General features: G+C 34.9%; 1 long non-coding RNA gene across 1 annotated transcript; it reads left to right on the top strand.

Moving 5' to 3' along the window:
• The first annotated feature begins 2,204 nt into the window (after positions 1 to 2,204).
• On the top strand, positions 2,205 to 5,121 carry LOC148942586 (uncharacterized). The gene is made up of 2 exons (XR_016143103.1): positions 2,205 to 2,266; positions 4,014 to 5,121. It is a non-coding gene; the product is annotated as an uncharacterized LOC148942586 (long non-coding RNA).
• Positions 5,122 to 6,083: the final 962 nt, after the last annotated feature.

Raw genomic sequence — 6,083 nt, 5'->3', positions numbered from 1 at the left:
CCTTACGTAATCATTCTCCCTAGGGAGGCTATGCCCTTATTTGGACCATAAACCACGTGGTTCGTCCCGGAGTAGCACCCCCTCCTCTACTGCTGTTGGGGGGTCTTGTTACTCCCAAAAGCATAGTTATTGGATTTTCAACTATGCTGAGCAAAATAGCTATCTTAAAATTCTGATCGGACGACTTTGGGGGAAAAAGGGGCGTGAAACCCTTTTTCTACGTGCCCTCAAATCTTTTTGGTCACTGACAAAAAGAACTGAAACTTTTAATGACTGTTCAAATTCGTCCTCTCCAGATCTTCTAGGACTATGGATTCAATACGATCACTCCTGGGGGAAAAAAATAAATAAACACGCATCCTTGATCTTTCTTTTAGCAAAAAAATGCAAAATACCACATTTTTGCTAATGAGAGGTTGACACCTCTTCAGTATGATTCCTCAATACGCTGAATCTGACGATGCAATTTTCATTAAGATTCTTTGACTTCTAGGGGGTAATTCCCCGTTTTTTAAATTCATGTAAATTTTTTTAGGCTCATATTCTTTGATGGGTAACACTAAACTTAATCAATCTTATATATTTGGAATCAGTATAATAACTAAATCCTTTTGATTCGTCTATTGACGTCAAAATTTCTTTTTTTAAAGTTTCGGTTACTATTTAGCCGCACCACTCCTTACCACGAAGTGTTTGACACATTAAATGTGCTAAAAATAAATCTTCAACGTCTGAAGAAAGCTTAAAACTAAAATATTATTATAGTATTATAGTTATAACTTAGAGTTGTAATAAATACGAAGTGTGGATGCAACAATAGCTACAATACATCCTTTAATGAAAGCAGAAACAGGTGCTCCTTAGCAGGGTTACCAAATGGACACATTTTATGTCAAAAGAACACATTCCTATGTGCCAGGACACATTGGTATAGAAAAAAATGTCACCACCAAATTCTTGCTTTTTCTCAGGTTTTTTTTTTTTTACCATCCAGGTTTTGTCAGAGATGTCGGAAGTAAAAGATTTTTTCCAAAGTAAGGGATTTACATGTTTATATGAGTTTCGTGCTCTCACACTAAACCACAGATAATTATATAAACTATGCACTAAACGGACAAGAAAAAAGCACAAATAAAAGGATTAAACTATGTGTTAATACCCAAACATTGTTTGTAACAGTCGTATTAACTATGGATCGAACTATACCTTTACTTCAGAATCTTATAGTTCAAATTTCTCATTTTTACTATCCAAAAATAAATAAATAAAAAAGCAATACTTTCGCGCTAGAGAAAACCTACAAGGGTTTGAGGCCGTGCGAAAATTCACACAACGTACTAACATAAATCGAAAATTTTATTAAATGTAATTTAAATAAAACAAACTGAATAACTAAAATGAATAAGCTAAATAACTAAAATGAATAATAAAATCAACCGATTTAAAGGTAATAATAGATACATAAAAGGTATTCTTGAATTATGCGGGCCTCTCGGGTTAACTGCTATAGGGTAGATAATGATAAGACCCGTTTTTGATATGTTTACCGCTATAGACTAGGCAATGATAGCGTAGTTTTCATTGCGTATGCGATATTAAACTGTGGTTTTTAGGAGTTTATGGGGGGAAAAGGTACCTAGGTTAGGTGTTTGATATATGATATGCTTTACCCCCCCCCCCTAATGTGCAAATATATAGCCCAAACGTGTTTATAAACTATTATATATTCATCCTATATTATTTTATTTCATTAACCAAACCTGACTTTTTAGAAAGGCCCGCATAATGCAAGAGTACCACATAAAATTATAAATGGAAATTAATAATAACAACTCCAGTTTCCATCGCTCATCAATACTCAACTCTCCCCCTCTGCCCTCACAACCCCACCCTACCCCCTTTATATGATATAACACTCGTACTGTAAATTGTTATTTTCTCCATCGTGATTTCCCCCTTTTTTCGAATTTACTCTTTTAGTTTTCCCTATTACATTCAGAAGACCGCTACGAGGTGAACGACTTGTATTTGCTTTTTGTTGCGAATAATCAAGTCAGTAGGCCAGCAATTTGTTTTGGTCGGAAATTGTAACATGACATAGCAATGGATTGTAAGGGTTAATTCAGAAGAGGGTGATGACCGAATGTATATGTCTCTGTACCTCTCTACCTCAGTTCAGTTCCAGGAAGTTGTTGGTTGAGGTAGGATGGCTAGTCCTATCTTGCCGAAGAGCAATATGAGATGTGAATGGATAGACTAAAACATGGTAAACAATAAATTCGTTTTTTTTTATTACTAGGCTGAAGGTTCACCAAGTTTGAGTTTTTTGGCTTTTAACAGGTCTGAAGTTTCTGTAATTTTACCCTCTACTTGAAATAAAAACTTTTAATTATCCCAGGATTAAAGGCCTTCGAATCCGTGCCCCTTAATCATGATTGTTATAAATATTCTTATATTTTGCACCAGATATCCCAATTTCGGATATTACTAGAAATTGTGCTTACCCACTGTCCCACTAAAAAATGTCTATACCTGCTCTAATCTCATGAGAATTCAAACATTAAAACAATTAGGCTAGCTCCATTTCTTAACGAGTACCTATTTTTTTATTTTTTTTTACCGAACATGTAGGTACAGGCTTTACAGAACAGGGTTAGAAAGAAAAGTAAGGGGCTTTGAACTTCATTACCCTTGTATATTTCTTTGTCATTTGTATTCCATGTCACATATAAACATGTCACAAAACTCATATAAACATGTAAATCCCTTACTTTGGTGAAAATTCTTAACTTACGACATCTCTGGCAAAACCTGGATGCTCAAAAGAAAAACAAAAAGAGAAAAAGCACTACTTTGTCGAAAAGTGACAGCTTTTCACAAAATTATATCCAGTTGGGAAACGTTTCGATTTATATCATAAATTCACAAAATGTGTACCTTTATTGTCCTTTTATGACCGGACTTTCTAAATTGTCACTTTTTGCCCATTTTTGTCATTGTGTCCTGGCATTTGGGAATGTGTCCTTTTGACATAAAATGTGTTCAGTTAGCAACCCTACTAAATAGTTTATAATATTATATATGTAATTTTAAGTTTTTTTCAGACGGTAAAGACTTAATTTTAGCACATTTACTGAGTTTTGGAAATGGTTGATAAGTTTGATAAGTTTAGTACGAACTTGGTAAAAATCGTTTCCAATAATTCTCTTAAGCATGCGGCCTTGCAAAAGAATATTGGTAGAATAGTTTATCTCTATAACTTTTAGTGAACAAACTTATTTAGATACAGCAAACTGGGTTTACAATTTAGGTAGAAAAAACACGATTGTTTTTAAACGATAAATCTATGCACTTTTGAGAAAATTCAGTGCCTTAGTTAACACATAATTTCGTTGTTTTTCTAATTTGTCTGTTTTTTTTGTTTTTGTTTTTTTCAACAATTGACATGCATGCAATGCTTTAGCTGCAAACAGGAATGTATAAAACGCATAAAAATATGTACTTCTTGTTATTTAATAGCCAAACAAGATATTTCCTATATTCGCACTCACTCTAAATGAAAATCCTGGAAACTGGCCTTTATAGCGAAATATATTTTTTTTTATTCTTACAGCTTTAGAAATTCAGTTTTTGACTAAGAATTTAAGAATAAAGTTAAAAATATCTGCCTGACTTGTAAGGTTGGACTAATTTAAAACCGATCTTTGATTGGAATGATATATTTATAAAAAGAAACTAAAATATAGGACAAACCAAATACACGGGACCTTGTTTCTAGTGAGGAGAGGCTAGTAGGCATAGGTGGGGGGGGGTGCAACAAAATCCTTAAACATCCATATTGTAGAGGTAAAGTCTTCACACCCTCCCGTGCATTTGCTTGTGGAAAATCAAACGAAAAGGAGCAATTAAATATAATGGTTGTCCTTTCACATTTTACCAAAAAGTGATTCGTGTGAGCCAACATTATTCGTTTAGACTTAGAACTCCAAATGTAGTCCGATTTTCTTTTCTAGGAAAGTCATTGCTCTTCTAGTACTAAACTAAAACTAGGAAGAAATTAAGATCCACGTCTTCAAACTTCCCTTAACACCATGGAGCTGAAGTACCGGGGCAGTAGGAGCTTCTCCTCAATTCTAGCGGTTCCTGATTTTCAACATGCTGTCTTAGAGAAATCCCGGTGACTGTTTTAGTTTAGCTTAAAGCTCTGAGCAATTTCTGTATCAGTATGTTGAAAACCATTCTCAGTAAACCTATATTTTGCTGAGCCCGACCACTAGCCTTCACAAAGCTACATATCTTAAAGCTGCGGGGAACTAAAACCTTCACTCAACCAGAAATGTTGACGTTCTTTGTCAATTCCAGGCCTTGACAAGATCAAATTATTTGCAATTGCTAGAAGAATAACTGGAGACAAGAACATCCATGCAGTTGCTGCAATTTTCCAGACGCCTATGGAAGGATAGTATGAAGTCAAATTCACCATCAAAATCACCGGATGGTTGCTAAGCATTCCCGGTGCAGTGTGTAAAATAATGTAAAGTGTAGTTAAATAATAGTTTTTTATTTCGTTTATAGAGTAAGTTGTTTCTTCAATCCATTTGGCAGTAAAATGTTTAGTTTTTGTTGTTGTTCAACTCAAGTTATTTTCTTTATTTTTGTTTAAAATATTTGTGGCTAAATATGTACTGGATGAATGATATGACAAAAAAGAGAGAGGTAGTGCTTGAAACAGTGGGGGGGGGGCGTCTCCTTTTTTCGTATGGTGACTAGTTCAAACACCTAGGGTCTGGTGTGATTTCTTTGTGTGAGTGTTTTGATGCGTAAGTTCGGTGTTGCAGGTATTTTGTGTAGTTTATAATGCATAAAGAGAAGAAATTTTCTGATTTATTTTTATTTATGCATCGGACAGTTGCAAATCTAATCTGTAGGTTTTTAGCTTTTTTTTGTGCTTTTTAATCACAGATTTTTCAGTCTGTGAAAGTGGATGAACACTACCCGTGAAACTAAACCACACTGCCAAAAGGTGGCATTTCATCTTTACGCTTAGCTGATTAGCTTTAAGTTAGTAGTTTAGTGTCTTATTAATAATTATAAAAAGAATAAAAAAATTAGTTAGTTGAATTTCTTCTTTGTTTTGTTTAGTCCATAAGTTACAGTAATCTCTAAAGCGGCGTTCGCAAGTGTCTAGCTAGAATCCCATGTCTAGACACGTGTCTAGCCAGAATTCAAAGTCTAGGTAACGACCGTTCACAAGTGAAATTCGGCGGTTAGCTAGACACGCTAGACAAGGCGCTTAGCTTGACATTGAGTTCTAGACCCTAGAACTCAATGTCTAGGATTTTCGATTGCAGCCAATCAGAATGTATCAAGTTCCACTATTTTCATCATTTATGTTTACATTTTTAAACTGAAATTTAAATTTTGTTTTCTCATTAATTTTTTTTTTAGGCAAATGTGCAACACCAGACATAATAGTGAAGCACATTCAGGCAATCGTTTCGCTTATCTCATCCGTTATCTTGTGACAGTAAAAATAGGGATTACAATTTTGAAAGTTTTGCCTGCATAAGCTCTCTTGATTGGCTAGAAATGACACTTTGAAACTAAATTTGTAGTTTTAGCTAAAGGGCTGGGCACACGTAGCTGATTTCAGGAACTGATTTCCAAATCCGCGCCAATTTTAAAAGAAATCAGCGTCGATTTGAGCTTGAAAAACTTTCTAGTTTTCGGCGCCGAATTACAAAATCAGCGCCGATTTTCATCATGATCATCACAAAAGAAATAGGGATACAAAGCCAGAGATATCTGTGGTGAAAGACTTCGCTAATGAGCTGAAAAATCAGCTACGTGTTTCCAGCCCTTAAGCACCGAATTGTACTTGTGAACGGCCGTTGCCTAGACATTGAATTCTGGCTAAACACGTGTCTAGACATGGGATACTAGCTAGAAATAGGGACTGTTAAGAAAGAAACATAAAATGATTACTTTATAACTTGCAGAGTAACTGTAAATTGATACGTTTTGACTGCAGCTTCATTATACTTTGCCCCACCCGCACTTCCTAATGTAAAAATATTTAGCCC

The sequence above is a fragment of the Artemia sp. Qi Xiang Cuo genome, chromosome 16 (genome assembly GCF_049724085.1).
Source record: "Artemia sp. Qi Xiang Cuo chromosome 16, ASM4972408v1, whole genome shotgun sequence".
In the NCBI taxonomy this organism is placed as follows: domain Eukaryota; kingdom Metazoa; phylum Arthropoda; class Branchiopoda; order Anostraca; family Artemiidae; genus Artemia; species Artemia sp. Qi Xiang Cuo.
Note: the sequence above shows the minus strand (reverse complement) of the source record. Positions and strands in the feature narration are given on the sequence as shown.